At 34.2% G+C, this 24,893-nt stretch overlaps 1 long non-coding RNA gene across 1 annotated transcript; it reads right to left on the bottom strand.

Moving 5' to 3' along the window:
- Nucleotides 1–1,298: 1,298 nt before the first annotated feature.
- LOC122164675 lies at nucleotides 1,299–6,102 on the bottom strand. The gene is made up of 3 exons (XR_006170287.1): nucleotides 6,019–6,102; nucleotides 4,830–4,970; nucleotides 1,299–1,439 (listed from the first exon to the last, which is right to left on the bottom strand). It is a non-coding gene; the product is annotated as an uncharacterized LOC122164675 (long non-coding RNA).
- Between the last annotated feature and the right edge of the window lie 18,791 nt (nucleotides 6,103–24,893).

Below are 24,893 nucleotides of genomic sequence, written 5' to 3'. Positions count from 1 at the left end.
AAAAAGAAGAAAAAAAAAAAAAAAGTTGCTACTATGTAATGTAATTTTCAAGTAATAAACTAAATATCTTCACTTCTGGGGGGTTGGACTCGATGATCTCTGGAGGTCCCTTCCAACCCCTACAATTCTGTGTGATTTTTTTCCTGATATCTGCAATATTCCCTAGGGATCTGTCTGCGGTTCAACACTATTACACATTATAATGAATGAAGTATTAAGGTTACAAGAAATTGCACTACCTCAAATCTTAAGGCTCAAAACCATAAGGAAAATGTAACAGATTATCCATATAACTCTTTGCAAGGTTTGCTCTTTGCTAAGTAAATTAGGACTGGGTAGCCTGAATTCAAATGACCTTTAAGCCCCTAAGAAGTATCTTCCTTAAATTGCATGCATTCCTCAGTTTGGGAAACTGGCACAGGGAAAGAGAAGTATTTACACAGCAGAGAAGATTCAGTACCCTGGAATGAAGGGCTTCAGTGGAAATAGTCAAGATTGGGAAAGAATAGGTGATCCATTCATACCTATTTCCTCTAGGACAACAGTATCATGGAATTAGAATTGAGACATGTTTTATTTTCCAAATTATGGGAGGGGCTGTTTGAGTCGAACTGCAAAATAGGAAGAAGTTTCTTATTCTCTATACCAATATTTATTGCAGTCCTTTGGTCTGCAATAAATAAGCCAATCAGCTTTCTGTTTACATTACATACATTCAGCAAATTTCAGTTGTTTTGGCTCACAAGAGGGTTTTGTTGTGTTTTTGCTTGTTTGTTTGCTTGTTTGTTTTATAAATTGAGAGTGGCCTGACCAGAGTCTACAGTGTTTTGCAAAAAAAAAACGTTTTATTTTTTTTTTAATTAAAAATATATTCATAACCATTTCTCATGGAAATGAAGAAATAAAATTACAGAAATTTGTTTGCTCATGTTAGAAAAGTTCACATGTCCATTTGCTGTACTAATCTGGTTACATTGGTGAGAATTAAGTTTAACAATAACCAAAAAAATGAAAATTCAGAAAACTAAGTAAGAGGAAGGGACAAACTGATGAAAAAATCCAATGACATAAAGAAATAGAGTCTTTAAAGCAAAATATAGATGATCAGTTTTAATATACATTACAGCTGAATTAAGTTAAATAGTACAGAATAAATAAAATTCTATTTGCTGTATTCCACAACTCATCAACAACAATTAAATGCTATTCAGATTTACTGTGGAGGAAAAAAAAAAAAAAAAAAAAAAAGAAAGAAAATTATTTTAATTCATTCTTGCAAAGAGTTCAAAATAGTTTGGAATAGAGATGGACATGTACAGAGAGTAATTTCAATAAATTTCTTACTTCACAGTTTTTTGAAGATTTAACAATCCAGGGAACAGTTTTTAATTCTAAATCTTCCACTGTTTAATTGTTTTCTATAAGGATGTAGAACATTTCTGTAGGAAGGAGGAAGGGCACTTTTAAAATGAATTCTCTATTAAAACAGCAGGTCTCAAGGAAACAACAGGCAAAAATATCGGCATACACAAAACTCATTGATTTCAGAAGAAAACACCATAGCTTAAAACTTCATTCACATGTATGAATTTGATAGAATGAAAGAAAAATTGTAATAAATATTTCTATTATGTACATAAAAATAGTCCCAAATGTGTGCAAAAAGAAATAATGATGGAAAAAAAGTCACAAGATATTATTGTAGCATATGGAAAAAAAGGGGAAATCTTTCAGCTGAAGCAGTAAAATTCTGAAATTGCTTACCAGATGAGAATAAACAACAACACTCCAGTGGCATAAGTTCCATAGTAAAGTAATAAATAATTTCAGGTTATATAAAAAGTTTGAGAAATGTGTTCTTTCTAAAAACTAATTTCATTGTGCATAGAAAACATGCAAGCAAAATAACCTAAGGCACATGTTTTTGTTAAGGCCTTGACTATGATTAAAAAATAAAAATCCAAATGAAGAAAGGTTATTTTTTGTAGTTAAACATTGGTCAGCTCTTATCAAGCTTTCACCAGACTCTTCCAAGTAAAAGTAGGCATGTGTGAGTTTTGCTTAAGCAATGTTCACTGTAAATTAATTGGAAATAGTATTAATCCCCATAGCATATCAAGCATTTTTAATTTTTCTGCAATAAATCTTCATTCAAAACTATATCCTACAAAATTTTTAACTGGTCTATCACTCCTGATATTGGATTTAAAGAAAAACTCATCTGTATTCATTTGTAAATACTAACTTATTTGCTGGATTATGATTTAATATTTTATCATGTTTTTATTTCACCTTTACAATTCTAAAACAAAGGTCACAATTTATTCCCTTGCAATTTTAATTTTCTTCTTTTTAATGCCTAGAGACGAGCTTAAATTTTCTGACCACTACCAAAATTGTTCACAGGCTAACAGGTCCTTACTGTGTTTTGCAAGGGCATCAAAAGCAAAACTAGAATTTAATTCTGATCTTCCACTTGGTAAATATAAATTCTTTCTCAACTGCAAGAAATAACTTGCAGAGAAACTGCAACTTTCACTCATTTTCACACGAACCCTCTTCTCGATTATGGCTTATTTGCAGCTTATTTATCTGTTTACAACATTGAAATTGAACGATGTAATGGTAGTAGAGGTTGTAAGGGCACTTTCTTTTCTGCCATGTCTGCCATTGTGCTTTTTCCTGATGTAGAAAGCAAAAGAAAACGAGGAATATTTGCTGAGTTTTCTTTGCTTGAGTTGCTATTGGAACATATAGATCATTAATGAGAGCAACAATACCTGGAGGAGGAAAACAAATTTTATGACAGATGTAATATCAGAAGAGGAACAATTGCAACTATTGACCAACTATTTATAAAACATTGATTAAAAAATATCTACAAAATAAATTGTGACTATATCCATGGGATTGAGATAGTTTTTCAGATATCATTTGAAAAGTCATACCAATAACTACTAATACAATGTTAAACTGCAAGAGGTTTCTTGTATAAAAGAAAAAACATAGTTGATTGTTAAAAATTGGGAATCCAATCAAAACAATTGTAATTGTAATAATTGTGAATGTACAATTACATTCTGATAATGTAGCACAGAATTCCAAAAACTGTTTTCACTACCAAAAAAGCTAACAGAATATTGATGGAAGCTGCATCCCCTACTGCCATACCACCAACATCTGCCTTTGATGTTGCTGACCAGCATAACAGAATAGAATATAATACTTGCAGCACAGCCCTCACACTTTGTTTTCCATTATACTAAGAGAGGTTGTTTATCAATACTGCCTGGCACCTGCATAATGTTTCGAGCAGTCAAACAATATGAACAGTAATTAAATGACACTGTACAACTATTTATTAATGAACTCATTCGAATAACATTAGTAGATTTGTATGAGCTGTCATAATGTCAAATCTTGAATTCAAGGGTTGTTTTGTTCTGTTTTGTTTTTGTTTTGTTTTGTTTTTGTCAGTGGAAAGACTAAGTAGATAAGCAAAAGACTTGAATGTTTACTAAATATTTTAATAGTCTGTTATGTAAAATTTATAGCAGCTATGTTCCTTTTCCAGATATTAGTGAATAAATATATTGACGTTAAAAACATGCTGCAAAATAGATCTCCCTTTGGCACAGCAAAACTGTCAGTGTGGAAGTTGTTCTAATATAGAAATCAGTTGATTTGAATGATCAAAAGCAAACAGTGCTTTTCTAGTAAAGCAGCTATCTTCAGAAAAGTCTGCAACCCAGTCAAACTTCAAAGTAAAAGGTAAAAAAACCCACCATAAAGAGTAACTAAACAGACAAATAGAGGAAATACTTTGCTCAGTAAAAGCTCTTTTTTAGCTTTGGTATTTGATTCTATGATTTTATGACTTTCAGGTAGTCATCCACAGGGGGGAAAAAAATAGAGGAAGAGGGATGATATTTTTTTTTTGTCTTTACTACTGTCTTTAAAGACAGCAGATAGTAAAAAGGTTGCCCTTCAAAAAATCAAGAGTTCATTCATGTGAAAGAAAGAGAAAACAAATCTTTAAATGACAGGTTCTTTAAAGCTCACTTAGCTCCAGTTCAACTAGGCATACTGTGGAAAGCTATCTTCACAATTAACTCATGTTTCCTTAACAATAAAAAACTGGAAAGAAAAAGAAAAAGAAAACCCTAATAACCAACAAACTTCAAAACATCTTTAAGACAGGAATTCTTCCACAGAAAAATTAACAGATTTCATCTGTCCTGAGCAAATCTGTGCGTCTTAGAAAAAAAAACACTCCAGAATCTACTTTTCTGCTCAAATACAGCTACAGTCTGAACACTGCTGCATTCCAGGAGCTTCACCCTGAATTTCTTTAATATCTTACATTCAAAGAATTTTGTTATTTTTTTTACTGATCTTGCACTGTTCTTTTAATCTTCAATGGCACGCATTACAAAAAGGGACACGTGTTAAACAAATATTAACCTGACTTTTTAGTAAGCATGCCAAATGTATCCTTCACAGCTGCACAGAAACACAGAGAAATAACTGAGCAATGCTTGCTATTTCCATAACTGCCAGGAAATATAAATTAAAGATAAACATTAATTTTTATGTTGCATGATAAAATGTATGCTTCATCTCATGAAATGTGAGACTAAAATGTGCAACAAAAATAGAGCTCAGTTCAAGAGGTTGCTTAGCCCTGTAAAAGTGTAACAGCAATATTATACTATACAGCACCATTGTTTCATCCCCTCCAAAATAAAATACAGTGCTTCACTGCCATGGGCGTAATTATGCCTGACATAAAACCATGATAAATGACACAAAAGTTGCTTCAGCCATACCTGACATCATTTAGCAGATGGACTTGTCTGAATTCCTTAAGTTCCTGCAAGCTTGATTTTTTGACTGATAGCACATTTCACATCAGAATGAAAATCAAAATTGATGGACAAGTGCTCAACAGTCCTCCATCCTCCACTGGTCTGCAAGTGATTGAGTCAAAAGGTGATGAGTAATATGGCAATTCCTCCAAATATAACTTACTGCTTCCCTTCTTCAGAATGTATTACTGTCTGGGAGATATTCAGCTTTTGTGAGCATAATATTACATCACATTTATGTTTCTCAGGAATCCACAGTAGAACGAATGAAAACACAAAAGGTGTTAAAATATTTGCAAACTGTGAAAGTATGTGCAAACCAAATAAAAAAAAAAGCATGCCTAAAATGTAAATCATCTCTTGTTATGAAGATCTGACCTTGTTCCACTGCTGGAGCAATTCAACAGTAACTTGACTAAATGCATTGAATTATGTAAAGCCGGTGTGATATTAGCTTCAGGCACCAGACTACATTGAGTGCTGATAACTATTTTAGTGCTTTCCAGGCTCCAAGGCTAGAAAGAAAACAAAGATAAAGAAAGGGCTTATGTGCAACAAATATATTTAAAGCATGGTGCTGGGTTGCCAAATGTTCTGCATTGCAAAGCAGCATCATGCAGGTAATCAAGGGACATTCAGAAGCATAGCTGCGTTTGTAGCAGCGTGCAGGCAAGTACAGGCATAATTTATAGGACAGCTGGAACATAATTTATAGGACAGGGTTTAACAATAACTAGAAGTGCCCTGCTAGGATGGCTGGTCACTCTGGCCATAAACATTCATCAAAATAGTCAGGATAGAGTGTTTTCATGTTCATGCAAGTCACATATGCCCATTACCTTGAGTCTGCTCCCAGTGTGCTGGCTGCTATTGAGCTGCATGGATTAATGGTTCCAAAGCCTTTTTTCTGTGAGCTTTAAGAATCCCTACGCTTCTTAAAGCAACAGTTCTAGAAAATTTTTGCTAGCACATAGTGGTAGAAAATAAAATATGACCTGCTGCTATAAAATGGAATTCCTTGCAATCTGATAAATAATTCAAATTAAATACATTTAATTCTATACTATCTTCATTTTAAAAATATTAGATTTGTTATTCACATCGCCTCAATAATTATAAAACACCAAATTAGACAGTGAACAATTCTTACAGTGATTTCTTTTCATGCTTTCTGAAGTTGCTTGCAATGACACATTCATAGAGACTCATTAGGATTCTTGATCCAGGGTTTTCCAAACGAAGCTTTTTTAAGCAAAAGGTAAAATGTTAAATAAAACATAGATTTATTTGCTGAGTGATGACAAAATCTGTGGCATTTTGCTTACCCAGCTTTAGTAAACAAATTGAAAGTGAATTTTGGTGATGTCGCAATGTTTGTGGGATTTTTTTTTTAAATAATAATATATTTCCAGAAAAACTTACCATAAGTAAGAATATTTATTGTCTTTTGAATGCAAAATCTAACTCTTTAATGATTTTCACAAGAAGTCTGTGACAAGTATTATTCAGAAACTAATACTAATGTTTCTGCACCTTTCTCAAAACATAGTCTTGAATAATGTGAAGACAGTTACACCATTTTTTAAAAATCATCTTGATTTAACATAGAGAGATGAGGAATTCTATCTTATCCAATGGAATTAATACTGTGAACTAAATAAAGTAGATTTAGATTGAATGTTTAGAAGAAACGTTTACTGGAGGGCAGTGAGGCACTGGCACAGCTGCCCAGAGAAGCTATGGTGCCCCATCCCTGAAGGCGTTCCAGGCCAGGTTGGATGGGGCCATGGGCAGCCTGAGTTGGTGGGGAGCAGCCCTGCCCACTGCGGCGGTTGGAACAATGTGGTCTCTAGGGTCCATTCCAAATGAAACTATAATTCTAATTCAAGCTGCATTGAAAGACTGCTAGAAGTAGACATGATGATATTAACTGTGACAGAAAGGTTTAGCTAGAATAACTGCATTGATTCCCAAATCTACGAGTATGTGAATATAATTTCATGTTATTTACACTGCATTTTTGTTTTTATTTTTAATTCTGGACTAGTTTCCAAAAGTGCAGATCTTTCTCTTTTGTTTTGTTTGAAGTGACATTGATTTGTTTGAATTGATATTTGGACTATTGCTTCTACATATTTTGGAAAATATTTCGTTCTCCAATATGATTTTTTTTCTGTAGTCATTCGTGTTATTTTGCCATTTTGGGAAGGCACAGGCAAATCTAATCAAGCAAGCTATTCTAGAAAGGAAAATGGCAACCTGAGGTTTTTTTTTCCCTTCTTCCCTTCTTTACAAGTTCTCAGCCTTCTTTCCTCCCTGTCCATGACACAGGTGCTACCAGACCTACAGACTGCCTTAGAACTGGAGAGATCAAACATTCAGTACCTAATCCCATTGCACTCAATGTTCCAAAGTCTCATGGGACTTAAGTATCTACGTTTCTGGCAGCTCAGTGTGCTGTGGTATTTGTGGTCTGAGAACTGCATCACCGCCTGTTTGTATCAAAGAGGAGTGATACTCAGCCTACCTTTATGTGAGAAAAGACTTCTGCATTACTTTCGTAATGCATATTTACATATGTAAATATGTAATGCGGTGCATGTATATAACAGATATAAGTCAGGTCTTAAGTGTTTTGCCTTTTTCTGCTAGGACTGAAGCCAAATTATTATCACTTTTCCATTTTCCTTCTGTCTTCCCTGGAAAAAAAAATTCATGTCATATGCAATATGCAAAGGTCTCCATGTACAACAGGAAAAATATCTGAATATATTCTGCAGAATTTAGAGAGAAGCTAATTTCTGACTTTTCAAATTTGATCTTTCACATTTAGCTCTGTGTACTAACAGGTGCAAAATAATAGGGTCCTTCTATTGAAATCAGTAAAAAGAAAGGCTGATTTTTTCATATGTGTGTGTTTAAAAAGTTCAGTGTTTCCTAAGATTTATTGGCAAAGAATGCACTATAATTTTTGTGTTTTCTAGTGCAGAAACAGAATGTTGGCAAGAACAAAGATGTGTTATTTTCTCAATAATCCAGTATAAAAGTGGTAAAATGGCTTTCTGGCATCATGCACCCAGCTGTCTTTTCCTCCAAGCAGCATTATATGCTAATCATAATATGGCTTCTTTAACATACTAATTCCTAGTCCAAGTTTGAACAGTAAAATTCAGGTTTAACAGTACATTAAACCCATCCAATGTTGCTAGATAGCCTTCTCTTTTGAAACATCACCATGAGGTGAATGTAAAATTAAGCCTACTCAAACAAAAGTACGTTCTATTGATTTTGCATTACCAGGAATAGTAAATGTAGTATATATTTTTTTTTATCAGACATCTTCTTATTGTTTGATTTTGGGGGGAAATTACAATACACAGAGAAGCAAAATATCACTATCTTATAGTAGCCTTGCCTGTTAGTGCTGTATGTTTAATAATATGGATGCTCAGCGTTAGAAAGTAAGTACCAAGATAAAAGTGCTTGTATACTTAGGGCCTAGCAGGTTGATTAGCACTTGGCCATGTCTCTAAATACATTTCAAAGGAAATTGCTTCCACTTCCTCATGCAGCATGCACCCTTCTTATCTGAAAAAAAAAAAAAGAAAAGAAAAAAAAAGAAAAAGAAAAATCTCTGTTGAAAACAGTATGAAGATGTGAGAATTTTGAAAGCCTTATGGTCTGGAAAATGTGTTTGGGAATTCGAACCAAGCAAACCTTCTCCTTATGAAAATATGCATCCCAGCAGCTGGGCTCCTCATTAAAGCCCCCTTTTCTTCCCTACTCTGGAATGAGGTGCTGCAGAGCTCCCCTTTCCCGCCCTCCCTCCCAGACCTGGTTTCCCTTGCACCCCACGTTCCCACCGGCCCTCCCCTCACACTCCCAAGGACGTCTGCAATGGTTAGGATTCGTCAGGTCACACCTCGCCCTGTCAGGACGCGGCGCCTCCTTTGCCCTGCTGCAACCCATTGCTTCATTTCATTTGCGCAGAGCCTGGCAACAAGCTGGCCTTGTTAGATGGAAACTTCAGCCAGCCAAAAGGAGCCAGCAATTTCCTTATTGCTTACCTGTCACATCCCCTTGGCTTTCTTAAACCAGCCACTGCCTTCATTAATCTGAAGCCAGGCCTCAGTACAGACACAGGCACACACAAGCCTGTGCATGCAGGCAAACGGGCAGGGTACCCTACATGGCTGAGCCAGAAAGTGCAGGTGGCTGGGGCCAGGCTGCACCCCTGCCTCAGCCTCTGTTATCCCTGCTTGCTCCTCCTCATTCAGCCCTGCTCAGTGTTCAGCCTCTCCCATCTCTCTACGTTACTTCCCACATTTCCACAATGTGCAGGTCTGACTCAGTCTGGTTCCTTCTTCCTCCTGCCCTTATCCCATCTGACAGTACATTTTCTTTACCACGCTCCTTCCCTGGCCCAAATCCCTGTGACACCCAGCCTTCTCTCCTTCCTGCTTTAGCCAAAGGAAGTTCTGCCACCACTTTTCCCATCACTTCCCCAGCACTTACTGCCACCCTCTACCCTCTAGTCTGAGTATGGAGTGGGGGCCCTGTATGGAAGAGCTGAGGTCTTGCTTGTGGTAGGTCCTGTCCTACAACCCAGCTACACACCCATCTTCATATGCTTCTCATCTCTGGGTGTGGAGAGAGGAGACCCCAAGCCTCAGAAATGTGGGATTGTTTGCTAGGTTTTCTCCTGGCACTAGAGGCTAAACTCTACATTACCTGTGCTGTTCACACACCTGAAACCTGGCTTTTACTTCATCCTTGGTCAGTTAGATTTGGTTGCTGCTGTTTTGTTAAGCAGTGTATTACCTAACCCAACAAAAAATCTAAAGGTAGTTTTGAAGTGAGGTCAGAGTCAGCTCAGCCCTGAATGTTTTTAAGATCACTAGATATTCAAGTTCATGTTTTTGCATAGGAATCTTCCAAAGAAGCTCTGTCAAAAATTATTAAAAAGCTGTTATAATAAATTCAACATAAACATGTCTATGCACAAAATAAATTATAAGAAAATTCAGATGTAACAATCTTTGTGCACAAGCATAAAATCTAGAGATTATTCAAGATTTAGAACATAGTACATTGCTTGTACACTGGGATCATTCTCTTCTACCTACTTTATGTGTTTCTAATTCCTAGCACAAGGAAAATTACATTTAATTTTGTTTAATACAGTCTAACAAAACCTGATGTTTCCCTCTTTTTTTCTTTTTTCTTTTTTTTTTTAAGCTAAGGAAGAAGGAAAAAAAAAAACACACCACTTTCTTCCATGAGTAGTTCATGTGGTATTTTGCTGACAGAAATAACTACATCAATAAATTTTGGAAAAAGCTGTTGATAGCATTGCAATAGTTAGATTTTGCAATCTGAGCTGTTCTCCACTGGGTGCTGAAGTATTTCCCAACAAAAAGCAAAAGCCTGAATTCAGTACAACATTGGATTGAGTATATTTCTCTGATGTTTTCTGCGGGGAATATTTGTCTTTTCTTGGAAATGAAAGGCAAATTCATTCACAAGGGCTCTCCTCACCCACTCTGTAGCCTAGAAGTGTCCACACTTCCTCTCCCACCCCCATTTTTCTTTTCCTTTCTCCATCCCCTTTAAGTTGTAATTCAATCTCTTCCAACTCATGATCACTTTTCTCTTTTTGGCACTCCCTCCACCCTCTCTCTCTCTCATTAGTTTAACTTGAGTTAATTAGGAATAGTAGGCAGCCCTCAATCTGTTATGTGTTAAAATAGAACAATCCGAAACAGAGAGACACAGACACAACTATGTGATTTCATTGTCTAAAGGAGACAGAAAACCAGTGGGGATTCCCTTATCAAGGCAAACATCTCCCCAGTGGTTAATCTAACTGTCTTTAAAATGTTCCACAAATGCAGATCTAGGATAACAATCTTTCTGTCATGTTTCCTTTCTCTTTTCTTTTTTTTTCTTTTTTCATTTCATCATTGGCAAGAATGAGTGAATTGGATTGACATGGAGGTGATAGAGGAAGAGAAACAGCCTACACGTCAAAATGACAATGTATATTACATGGTTAACAGAATGAGTGGTACGTGCTATGGTTGTGGGTATTTTCATCTGCTGCATTGTACAATAAGCTCTTTTTTTTTCCAAGTATATCATCAAGATCACTCTCAATTCAATACCGATTAAGTGTTTGCTTGAAGGATCTCTTTCTGTGAGTAATACCACTTCATAAACATGGATCTGAAGTAAGAATCCAAGTATTCATTTGTTGCTGTTCCTGAATCATGTATATATAGAGGTCATGACTGGTACTCTGACTGTAGTGCTGATCGCAGACCTTAGGGCAGAGTGTGCAGTGGAAGTGAAATATTACAGACCTAGGAGATCCAGCCCTGACTGTAAAGGTAAGGCCTTTTTGATTGACTACAAATGGTACTGTTTGGTTGAAATGCATTCTCAGGAAAGAGTTAGAATTGTGCACCTAATACAAATATACATGCCTGTGTAAAACATGTATCTTGTGTATATATTCACATCTATGTAAGACATAAATGCATAAAATTTGTTTTCAAAGACACTGAAACAGCACTGATGAACAAGCAAAAGACAAATATAGGGCAGTGTTAAGATCATGTTGCTAATTTCGTATCCAAGTTTCTGCATAAACATGAAGATATGTGATAGTAATTGTTGTTAAAAATCTTACCATTGATTAGCTGTGTTAATGCAAATACACTTTGAAATAAAAGAATTCCAATGGTTTTTTTTGAATTCTGATATCCAGAAAACAGAATAAAATTCTATTTTTAAAAAAGCAAAGAAAGGGACAGTTTGAAAGTACTTCAAATACAATATTGTTATATGTGTTAAAAAAAATAAATAGCCTGTCTACAAAGACATCTCTTTATTTTGGAGAAAACTGCTAAAGACTTAAGGGGACATGAAAAGAACATGCAATAAAGGATGAAGTATATGCTTGATTAACAGAAGACAGAAGAATATTTGAGCATTAGAGAAGATATCTGTTCAGAAAGACATCCTTACAGTTTCTTTTCAGGATTTGTGAAGGATTTTCTAGCTGAACACAATCCACATAAGACCAAATAAGGAGATGCTGCATTAAATTTACATTTTATACTGTTACGATAGGTTTGCTATATACTTTGCAAAATAATGCAGCAATTATGGGCAAACTATATTAAATTCAGTAAGGAAAAAAAAAAAAAAAAGGTCCTTTATAATGGTCCTCAGTTGGATTTTTGCTTTATAAAAGAACACAAAAATGCAGTGAAGAACATCAGTCTATTTTATACCTGTGAACCTACCTATTTTAGACTGTGTTTCTGTCTCCATGGAGTTAAAAGAATTTACTGTAACACCTCCAATTTTATGTGAATAATTAAGACTGTTTATTTTTATATAACCACAAGTACAATGTGATCACAATGTGAGAGTTCTGTAAGACAGAGGTATAAATTCATGATTTAAGCAAAATTCAGGACATTTTTAACATGTAGGTTATATGAATAATTTAATTTGTGACATTTGAGGTTATATCAGCACTAATTATGCAAGTATGGAGACACATAAAGATGTGTCATTAAGAAGTCATCAGAAAAGTATACACTCACACGTAAAACCAGTCAGAAATCAAAATTGTAGAAAAAATAATAAAAATCAATTGATCTACCATCTTTCTAACAGATATCTAGCAGTAAAAGCTATTAGAAAGGTAGAAAATAATTACCATTTTAATGATGTATAATCAGTATGCTGATGGTTTATGAGAATAAACATAGTTATCTGCCTGAAAGGAACAGATTAGAACCATATTTTCTGTCATTCCTCATTGCTTTTCCAATGTTAAACTGGGTAAGGCCTGAAAATGCCTGTAACAGTGCACATTTCAGTGTATTGCACACAAAACCCTTGGCTTCCAGCAAGCTATGTGGGAATGGCAAGGGTAGAAGAAAGTGCTGCAGTCATGGATGAACCGCTTCAATATGTAACAAACCAGGGAAGGAATACTAAATGACATAAATGGAATTATAAGATTGTGTAATATAAAGAAGAATTCATTTTGGTGAATGCTTTTTGTTCACTGTCAGTCGTGAAATTTAATCTGGATAGAGATTTCACATCAAGTTGAGCTCCACATGCGCAGGGTATGAAATTTTGTCAAAGATAGAATGCAGGAACTGACAGTAATCATCAAATAAATAGCTGCAGAAAAGATTCAAGGTCATGCGAAGTAAATCAAGAACATGCAAAGTAGCTCATGTTTTCTTGTGTCCTGTAGCAGTCAGTGGCACATAGCAAGTTATGCACGTTTATCTAACTGAAAACATTACAAATGCATAAAGGCAACAATTTTAGAAATTGCCCTTTAGGATACTGCTTCAAGCAGATTAATAACTTTGGTACTGAAAACTGCATATTATTTTTATATTCTGATATCTTGGCAGCAATGTTTATGCTTGTATTGCAATTGATTTTACCTATTTATGGAGATATTTAGATATTAGAAAGCAAACTGCACAGATAGGGTGAAAACAGTGATATTTCAATAGTTGAAACAATGTTATTTTTGCAGTTGATAAAACACTCAAATTCACCCCAGAACCAAAATTCAGATTAAGAAATATTTATAGATACACTGCATATACCTAGGCAATTTACTAAAAAGTATTTAAAAACCTAACACTTCTGCCTAAAGAAAATCAGCAAAAAACAAAACAAAACAAAACAAAAAAAAAAAAAAAAAAACAGAAAAAGAAGAAAAATCTGCTGAAAGCATAAAAGCTCATGGAGTTCAAGCTGTAGTGTTGTAATTAATGATCTCAATGAATTTCCTTAGGTTAGCCACAGAATTTTAACTATGATCAGAGACTTCATATGTGCTGAGGAATATGCAGAATGTTAATCTGGTGGTTAATCTCCACAGAGGCCAGAGACACAGCAGAAAACTAAGATATTAACAGTGCACTGGCTAAGGGTGTAGACATTCAGGACAGCTTGTTGTATGCAGAAATACGCAATAGTTGTGGGATACACTCCTTGAGTAGTGGTTATTCCAACTCTCTTATTATTGCCTTTCTCAAGATTTAAATCTGAACAGATTATTTTCAGAATCTCTGAGAGATAAACAACTCAAACAAAACAGAAAACACCAAGAAAGTTGCACTCATCTACAGTGACTGTCACTGTAACTTTTACCTTACTCTCACTGACAGGACCCAACGCATGGTCCTGTCCCCTGAATGGTGTTTTGCTTCTGTAAACACTTTTTTCAAGAAAAAACATGATGCCTTTTTTTTTTTTTTTTTAACTGTTAAATGAAATTTCTTTTTTTGTGGGGTTTTTTTTTTTTGTGTTTTGTTTTTTTTTTTTAATCTGTTTTTCCTTATATCTTTCGACAGAAAAAAAAAAACGTGTTTCTAGATGTAGTTAAGTCATTAAGTTTTGGATGGTGTCTGTGTCTCAGCTGAAGTATTTTCTTTTCCTTCTTGATAGAGCAGCAGAAAAATCTTCTGAGAAAATATCTTCATCTTTTATCAATAGGAACGTGATTACTTTTAAATTTCAATCATGCAGAGAGATATCTGAAATCATTAGGACAAAATGGAGAAAGATTATTCCTGTAAAGGAATGCTCCCTCTGAAATATCCATTCCTTTTTTGTAACCCAAACATCCCCTTATGCAAACACTCCCTTTTAATCCACTGCATGTCGTTGCATAGAGTCTCTGCCACAGCAAGTGCTCCCTTTCAGATAAAGCACTTTCTGCTGTGAATATTCATACCGATTTTTCTGTATTGGCTGTAGGCACGAACATATTTGACAAAATGTCTATGCGTAACACTCAGGTTAGTATCTTATTTTGATTGTTAGCATATTACTTAAGCCTGAATTTGAGTATATAAATTGTGTTTGTTTTTTTCTTTCTCCTAAATTACGCAAGCATTAATCATTATTCTACAACTAGTAAAGAAAGTTTAGAGACCTTTGACCAAATCAAGCAAGTAACTTTTCTTCTTTTGTGGTCATATCTGGGGAAAAATAGAAAAGAACTATGAGAACTTTTATTTGGAGATTTTTGTGACGTTATGGCATTCTCACATGTTTGGAATTTTAAAGCTGTTTCCAAAACAAATTGCTTTGACTTATTCAAAGATTCATTCTTTGTGGTGTTTCTATAAACCAAACAGAGAAATGTCATGCAAAAAATACATAGCTTTAACAATGTGCTTTCACTATGTATTATTTGACTATATCTACACTTCTGTTCAAGGAAAATTTATGGAATGGATATCACGCAGATAGAATGGTTTTGAAATGTTTTATCAAAACATCATTGCTTTTAAGTTCAGTGTTGCAGTTTCCGCAGAGGTTGCGTGGTGAGGCAGCTATTGCTCTACCCTTATAAACAAACATTAAAAAGTTAATAGATTTGTTGTTCACCTAATGTAAATGTGTTACTTTTACAGCTGTACTTACTTTAAAAACAGAGAGATTGCACTATAGCACAATGTAATAAAATGTTCTTATGATGTTATTTTATGTGCCATCACGAAGAGGAGAAATGGGAGAACAAATCTTAAGCCTAATATAGTCAAAATAACTCATGTACTTTGCCTTTCAGAGCTTCTTACACTGCTTATCCTTCTATACAGATAAATTTATTTGGATACTAACTGATGACCTAATAGTCCTGCTTGACTTAATATGAACTTGCATTACATAACCCTGTTCTCATTTTTCTCTTCACTGCAAATTACCGCACTTGAATCTTACCTAATTTTCTCTAAGAGAACAGATATTCTGCAGATTTTCTAAGAATGACCTTGAGTAGCAGATATCTCTTTTGTCTGTTTTTTGTTTTTTATTGTGTTGGGTGTTTTTGTTGTTGTTGTTGTTGTATTTTTGTTTTCAGAAAGATGGCATTATTCTGTTTCACTGTTTGTCAAGTATTCTTGGCAAAGAACAATTTACAAAGAAATGAATGGGCAAAAAGGCTTCTGAGAACTTGAAATGTTAGCAAGCTATTAAATAGGTATTGAACTGATACCACAAAAAAATTTACCAATACCATTTTTTTTTACTTTTTCTTTTGATTATCACTACTGTTTTGTTGGTGAACTGAAGTCCAAAATAGCTGATAGTGATGCAACAGTGAAAAAGGGAAGAGTGCCTTGTGAAAAATGAACCACAGAGTGTAAAGTTGCACAGACAGCCAACTCCAGCCTGATTGTTTACTTACACTGGTACATAGAATGACTTGAGAGAGAAGGCATATTCTGTCGGTCATCTTTATTGCATTCGAATCATGGTCAAAGAAGTCTTGAAAAACAAGCCAGAGGCAAAAGGAGGTTTATTAAAGATTCATTAAAGAGATAATGAGAAATTTCACTGTTAGAAAGCAGTGTACTACCACAGTGTACCACCACATGGTGGTAAAACTGTACCACCATGACTCTTAACAGTGAAGAAGAAACTGGAAGAATATTGCTTGCTACAGTTTGTGCCTCAGCTCCCAGCAACTGACCCGTTTTATACCTTTTGCAAAGGTACTGACACATGCTAAAAGAGAAAATTAATTATCTCTGTGTGTTCTCACTGCTCTTGCATCCTTAAAGTATAAGGGGAAAATATGAGAGTAAATGAAACTAAACTACCCCATTAGTCTTTTCTAACCAATTTTGCTTATATTCTTTAGTTTACTTTAAAACTTTCATGTATACAATTCTTTTTAATCTAATGAATATCTCAGTTCACAGTAGCTCAGACTTTACCTTATCAAACTATCTGTTTCAGTGTTCTACATTTTAGCTTGCATGCAGTTTGATAATCTCTCATTTTTCATCGTTTACTCCCATGACTGTCTGTCTCCTTTTTAATTTCTGGCTTGGTAAATTTTTTTGTAGTTCAATATACTGAACTAATACAGAAGTCAAGATGAAATTTCAAAGTAACAGAATTTTGTTTAGGTTTGAGCAGAAATTACAAATCTTTCTTGGCAATGATGAGAAAGGAGTCTTTTCATGTGAACTTTATGCTGTGAATTTATGTTAGTTGTGAAATATTAGATTGTGTCTCTGACAGACTGTAAAACTTCTGTATCCGTGCAGTCTGGCAAATTGTCAAGAAAAGATGACAATATTTGAATTTTAAGCCCAGTTTACATATTTAACTGTAAGCAATTTGTTTTTCAAGGGAAAACTGGAAGGACTAAATTGTGACTCAGTTTTTGGTCACAGCCTAAGACCTTTAACACATTTTTGCCTCTCCAGAATCTGCTGATTGCTAAGGTAAATTGCAGCTTATTACTATGATTATCACAACCCAGAATAAAACTGAGTTGTCATCCAGGTAATGCACAGTTCTTAGAACTTTTTGCTGAATATAAACATAATTATTGTACATAATGCTTAATATTCACACTGTTTTACATAGAAGAAAGTCAAAGTACATGTGTTTGAGAAGCCTCAACAGCATGTTGAAAAGTGCACTGAAATATTATAAATACATGGATTTTACTTGAGAGCAAGAAGCCTCAGTGTTCTCAGCATTCGTAATCTTTTACCCAAAGTGAAAGAACCAAGAATTTTTTCAAACTATTCTATTAAGCTATAAAAAGATGCAGTCAAAAACCACAACAGACTTCATTTTATTTAAAAAAACATTTAAGATAGTACATTTCTCACAGATTTGTTTGAGTTTGCTTCTTTTCTTAGGACACTTCGGCATCATCAGCCAGATGGTACACACAAATGGTGTTAAAAAAAGAACTTATTTACATTCTTAATTATACGGATTCCTAGTGACCTGGATCCACAGATGATCTAAGCCAGCTTTGGGACAGTAACCTAAGTTACATGAAATCAAACAGGATAAAATGCACACTGTGAGATTAAAAGTTATGGTTCACTACTAAATGTGAATATGGAAAGAAAACCAGAAAGGAATAATAAAAAAGAAAAGCTAAAGAGATTTTTTTTTTTTCCTCCTAGTTTGCTTATAAACCACTTAATGATTTGAATATATTCAACAGCTGTATTTTTTTTCCTCATAATTACAGTAAAATAACTATGTACCAGTACATTTTGTTGGACCACATTGGTCATGGGTCAGATGTTATCATTTGTGTTTGTTTCTTGTTTCCTTTTTTTTTCTCCTGCTATTTTCTCAAAAGGAACATGATCCATTTATTGAATCAGTCAGAAAAAGTGGATTCTTTTTTTTTTTTTTTTTTTTTTTTTGTATCTGCAATATCCTGCACGTATGTTTAAAAAACAAAAACATATTTCTGATTTTAGATGTAAAGAGGATAATGTCACAAAACAGAAGCACTTACATGGTTATCGATGTAAGCTTAAAATACAGCGCAATTGAACTTGCATTTGCAAATCAGCTGGCTAAAGTGCTTCTGTAACAACGTTTTCTATAACAAACCAGGAAAATAGCTCCCAAACAATATGTCATCTGATTCTTGCCTAGGGTTGTTATCATCATTTTTATTTGTGAGTTGAAGGAATCTTGCATAATGACATTCTTCAAATTTGCCACAAAATAAAACTCCTCCTTAAATGCAATAATTTAGAATGGAATGGTTCAGTTAGATCGCTGAGTTCAACTGCCTGACCACTTGAGGACTAACCAAAAATTGAAATATATTATTGAGAACATTATCTAAATTTTTTCGTACGCACTGACAGGCCTGAAGCATCAATCACTTCTCTAGAAAGCCTTTTTTGGTGTTTGACTACCCTCATGGTAAATAAATTTTCCTAAAACCCAATCTGAACCTCCACTGATATAGCTCTGTGCTAATCCCACATGTCCTGTCCTCAGTGACAAGGAGAAGACATCACTTCTCTCCATGCTTTCCCTGTTCAGAAAATTGTAAAGATCAGTGATATTTGCTCTTTTCCTGCTTTTCTCCAGCTAAGCCAACCCAAGCATCCTCAGTGTCTCCTAATAGTACATGCATTCCAGTCCTTTTAACAGCTTTGTTGATTTCCTGTGGACATTTTCAAGTACTCTGCAATCCTTTTTATTAAATATTTAATATTTATTAACTGTATACAAGATTTAACAACATTACTTGGAAGGGCAATGAGAAAGTGCTCCACAGCATTCAAAGTGAGCAAGACTAATCACATCATCTTTCCAAAAATCACAGCCTTGATGATTTTAACCATTAATTCTCATTTACTAGTGATTGGTAATAAGCAGCATGTGTACATTTGGGAAGTCTTTCTTTAACACATTAAAACTGGATCATAATCATGACAACGTATGGAAAAATGGGAATTACAAATGCCGATCTAATGCAGTCAACTCACTATACCTAAACTGGAAATTAAGATGTAAACTACAGGACAAGGGGTAATGTCAATCTTATTAGTTACCTTAAAAGGAGAGTAGGCCATAACAGGAAAACAAAGGCAACTATGAAGTGCTGCAAAAGTTTTATTCTATAATGGGATTGTAAGTCACCCAGAGCACATGCATGCACAGATCTGCAATCTGGTTAAAGTCCAGTTTTCAGTAGAAACACTGCCCTCTGACAGCATCCACAGAAACTTCCCTGAACTCTGTAAACAAGGAGAGGTCTTGCTTCATTTAGTTGTTTGTTTGTTTAAGCTAAACTGAACAGTTAGGAAACAGAAGAGCTGGAAATCCTCTGTTAGTGTTATTCATAAACACTGTATGATTAATTGCTACATCAAGTTAACTTTTATTTCTTATAACTCGTATTCCTAATGCAATGGCGTCTCCTGGCATTCCTTTTTCTAATTCAAACAGTATAAGCCTGAGTTCTGATCCCAAGATTTCTTACTGACACAGGTGGTTAGGCAAATCTGAAGGACTTTTCTGGGAACAATCACAATAATAGTAATTTTGGGGTGAGGGAAGTGTTACACAAACAGGTCGTTACTGATTCTGTATCAATTTAAAATCAGTTTTGTTGAAGCATCAGTATACCTCCTTTTGACTTCATCTGTGAATAGGAATTTTCATGTCACAACCTACCTGTTTACTATAACTTGTATGGAAAATATGCACTAGCTTATGAGTGAGAAGGATTTTCTCATTTCCACTAAGCAAACCCCAGAACCCGTTATATTCTGCATGAACAGATTTGAAACAGGAAATCTTTCAGAAGCACTGCAAATTATAGTCACACTGGTAATGAATATAAAACATTAGGAAAAATAAAAGTAATTCAAGGAAATAAGGGGGTATACGTTTGAAAAATTATCTTTAATGAAATGTAAAGGTTACATTAGATACACTCATTTTCTTCTTTTTTAGCTGTACATTAGCTGTTTTTAAGAAGCTCTTCAAAAGTAGAAAGAGTTATTTCCACATATAAGACTTTCATTTCTGAAGAACACATTCACTATATACAAGCTTATAAAGCACACATAGCAATTATGCAAAACCAATTGAAGCTGTCTGATTCTTGGCCTCAAAACAAAGATTCATGAAGAAAATACTGAAAACTGCTTGGCAGCAACTGTTGCTAACAAAGCAGGTTAATAACTAGTGTTGGGCTTGATTCTGATGTAACTAGTTTTGCATTTACTTGAATGCCATTGATTTGCATCACATTCATTTTGTTCACTGGTAAGTGCTTTTATCTGTGACCTATTGCATAAAATCTGCCACATTTATTCATGAACAATTACTTAAGGAAACTCTAAGTTATTTAATTATTTATTTATTGCTTTCATCTGACCTGGATATTGAAAGGAAAAAGAAAAAGGAAAAGGAAAAGGGAAAGGAAAAGGAAAAAAAGTATTTAATTTTCAACAGGAGTTGCTTTGTCATTCTGACACCTCCAAAATGACCTCTATTATATTTCTTCAGTTTAGTTAGGAATAAATATAAAAACATCACAAAAAATTCTGAATATTTAAAATCTTTTTTTTTTTAATCCTGTTATAAACTTCTGAAGTTTGTTGCTCTATTCACATTTATTTGCTTGATAATATGTTGTTGTGGTAATACTATTATTATATCAGCTCTCATTTGTTACAGCTCAGATACAACATTCTTTTCACAAAGGATAGTTAAAAAAGCAGTAGCTCATTATTAATGTTTTAATTAAATAATATCCTCTTGACATGAAAATTTATATAGCCTGAGTGAAAAACACACATTTTTGGCAGTTGTTAATTAATGAGTAGACTTATTCTCTGACTTTATTTTTGCTCATATTTGATGACATTATTGAATACTAAGGAAGAATTGGAATTGCTGGAAAAAAAAAAAATCCATACATGTAAATAAAATATAATTGTTGATGTCCTGAATTTTAGGAAAAATACACACAAACCTTTACTATTCGCAGCAGAGAAAAATGCTTCCTCTGGCTGGAATAGATTCTGTAGCTAAACATTTTAAAATGTGTTAATAATTACGAAGCACTGCTCACTCTCATTGTGCCAAAACATACCTATTTCCCTAAATATGTTTATTTATTTCTTTGACATTGTTTTTATGACTATATGGAAATAATCAAATTGCCATTCACAAAAGATAGACCATCTGCCCATAAAAGCAATACACGGTGAGAAATATGTTGTATAGTAACTAGAGACCACGAAGAGATGTCAAGGGAAGAGGGATGAGGATTCTGAAAATGTGTTTAGACTGATGTACATGCTTCTAATAAAACATTTTGCTCTGGATAAACACAACAAAATTTTAAATAAATATTCCTGGGCTCCCAGTCAATCTTTCAAAGAGCGAAGGCTCTTCAACAGAGAAGATATGTTTATCTTCTCCTGAGGGCCTGCTATTCAAGAAAGGATATAGTTAAGCTTTATTTGCTGTCCAAAAAAAGTAATACAATTTTTCATAAATGATAGACTGGAATTCAGATTAAAAAAATAGAAAAAAGAAATTAAAGGAAACCTCTCTTACCTGGCTATAGGCAAGTTTCTGCATCAGAGATACCTCCTGTGCAATCACCAATATCAGCTATTCACCTGTGGGATGCTACTCAGTTGATGTATGTTATATACCTGCTTTGTTGTGAGATCTGTGCTGTAAAATATCCTGTCTCTCACCACTGATTACAAATAGTTGTTCTACAATTAGCTTACAAGCAAATAGCTGTACAGGAGTGATATAAATTTGTTGAAGAATGTCCTATGTCATTGGGCTAATCAAGATAAATCATATCATCTTCACCCAGCAAAGCCTGAGAGAATGGAAATAAAAATGTTTTTTTCCTAAATGTAGATTTTTACTGGTTTTCAACAGCAAATTGGAAGATTTGCAGAGTCACTACTCTACAAGGCAGCCTTGATCCCCATCTGCTCAGGATTTATGGGATATCTCATGGTTGCTCATGCTTTATGTACTGGTTGTGGATTTTTCCTTCCACGTTTCAACTTTGTTTTCTAGATACTCTGCTCTGTCATGCTCTCTTGTCATTCTTTGTTGCCTGTTGTGAAAGTACTTAAGATGAAGAGATGAAAATTTTCATTAAATTTGTTCAAAGCTCTTTTTGCATACAATTCAGAGTTTCTGATAGGTGCATGAAATCAGAAGAAATGGTAATGCTCCATTACCATTATTAATTATTAGTATTAAGTGGGGCTTTATTTAAATAAAAAAAGAAAAAAAAATTATAACAAACAACAACAAAAGATACTCCACAGCTGTTGCTTTTGTGTACTAGCAGAGCACACACTTAATTTCTTCCATCCCTGCGCCAAAAGTGTCATTATGGATTTAACAGAAAATAGACCCCATGCTAGCATCCACTTGAGCAACCCACGTACATATATCAAGAAATTATTCAAAATCTTTTTGTAACATGATGACAAAATGGGTAGCACTAGTTTTTCTACTTCTTGTTCTGCCTCTGTACTTATTGTGCTGAACTAAAGCTAGTTAAACCTGGCTATTAGTGGAGCAAAGATATTTGCATGAATCAGCCAAACAGTATTAAGCTATATGTTCAGACTTGTTTGTGGAGTCATTGTGGAGAAATATCTTCTGGGACTTTTCTTCATACACTGTTACTGTCCATGTAGCAAAAGTGAAATGTTTTTCTCTGGATTCAAATTTCAAACTCAATTAAGTACATATGCATCTGTCAGCTGCTTCACTCCATGAGCTTATACTTCACATAAATGTTATAATGACTTGAGAATATTTAATTATACTCAAAAATACTTCTATTTAAATAAAAAGGATGTTTTTATTTTCAGAAGTCTGTGATAGTCTAAAATCAAAAGAATTTTCTCAGCAGTCTTGAATATCATGTCATATTTTTACTTGAATAATTCATTTTCCATTATTAGAATTTTTAGGTCTTCATATTACCCATCTCTAGAGTCCCAGTTCAGAGTAGGAAGATTGTACAAAATTCTGATCAGTTCTTTCTGATGGCTGTCTTTCCATATCATGCTAAATGACGACCTCTGTTTCTTCTGTGAAGCCATTAATGAGATGTCATAAGAAAGATTAACAAAGTGAATAAATAAGAATAAATCAGAATCAATTTCTGATTGAAGGTCCAGTGACTTTAATAATCTTGGTGACTTCACCCTTAACCTGTTTTGGAGTTCTTGAAACTCACTTTCCACTCCTAAATTAATAGCAGATTCTGTACTAATACCAGTAGTATCTTCATGTGAATTCCTTAGCTCCATGTGTTATTTGAGTTGGAAGTGGTTAATCTACTCAGGGTTTGCTGTCACAGACATTTTGTTTCAACAGAGATTTTTCAAGTGATTTTTTAAGACAAGGTTTTATAAAAATTTACATTACAAAATGTGAACATGTTTAATCATTAACAACTCTGACTTCAGTCAGTACAAATGTTAGAATACCACAACCAAATTGTGGATAGAGCATGTGATTTTGTTCATTTTCTATTCCAGAGTATTTTCGACTGCAATCCTATATCACTACAAAAAATTACTCAGCTTGTTTTGAATTTTAGTAACTAATTTTTTCTCTTTACTTAGACCATTATCAAACTTTTTTGAAGACATAATTGTGATGTAGTCAAAGGAGTAACTTTGATAGATCAAATGACAAAGATATTCAATTTGGAACATTCCCAGAACTTTGAAAGTAGAAAACTTCTACTGACTGTTTAGCTTCAATAGAATCCTTTCACTGTTCTACATTAGAGGTAGGCAAGCTAAATATATTCAGTATTGTCTATTGAACTTTGAGTTTTTTCTAGTCCAAGACAATTGTCAAATTTCTTTAATGGTAAAGTTTGAGTATTTTGAAAGACAAAGTGTCCCTCTATAGAAAAGTACAGGCCAAAATTTCTTACTGCTCTGATTGTAATTTCTGTTTTAACACAAAAACTAAGTCATTTGTCCCCTATTTCTTGAGAATGGAGACACTGAGACAGTGAGAATTGGGAAGACAGTTTGGCAAAGATTCAAAAAAAGAAAAAATACACTTTTTTTTTTCCCATACTACTTTCTTAATGAAGATCATCTAAGACGGTGAGAGACAGAGCGAGACAGAAAAACCAGCATAATAGGTTGTGGCCCTTTAAAAATCAAAGTAATTTCTACTCAACAGATATCTCTACTCTCAGAATAATATTCTATGCTATAATTATAATGAAAACATAAAGGAAAAAAAAAATGAGAGGGGAATTTCTTTAGCAAACTTACATTTTACAGGCTGTAGTAGCCTGGCGTAAGCTAATATACAAATAGTAAATACAATCATAACCCTTTAGGCATCACTTCACGTGAAGCCATTTTCTTAGAAATAGACATCTACTGTATTTGATCTGTATGAGGATATAGATGACAATGATACAGATTGGTAAGGTAACATAAAATCTATAGCACTCTTCTGGACTGTCATCTCAGGGAAACTGGTATACTCCAGAGCATTTCAGATTATACTGGTATTGTGTTTACTAAATCCAGTCACAGGTTACTCAGCTGCTTTTTTTTCATACACTGATTTCACTGGTCATATTGACAACTAACTCAACTAAAAACTCCAGCTCACATAAAGAATACTCAAGTATAAAGA

Source organism: Centrocercus urophasianus, unplaced genomic scaffold (genome assembly GCF_019232065.1).
Source record: "Centrocercus urophasianus isolate 14NV4802_14NV808 unplaced genomic scaffold, USGS_Curo_1.0 seq_27, whole genome shotgun sequence".
NCBI classification, from domain to species: Eukaryota; Metazoa; Chordata; class Aves; order Galliformes; family Phasianidae; genus Centrocercus; species Centrocercus urophasianus.
Note: the sequence above shows the minus strand (reverse complement) of the source record. Positions and strands in the feature narration are given on the sequence as shown.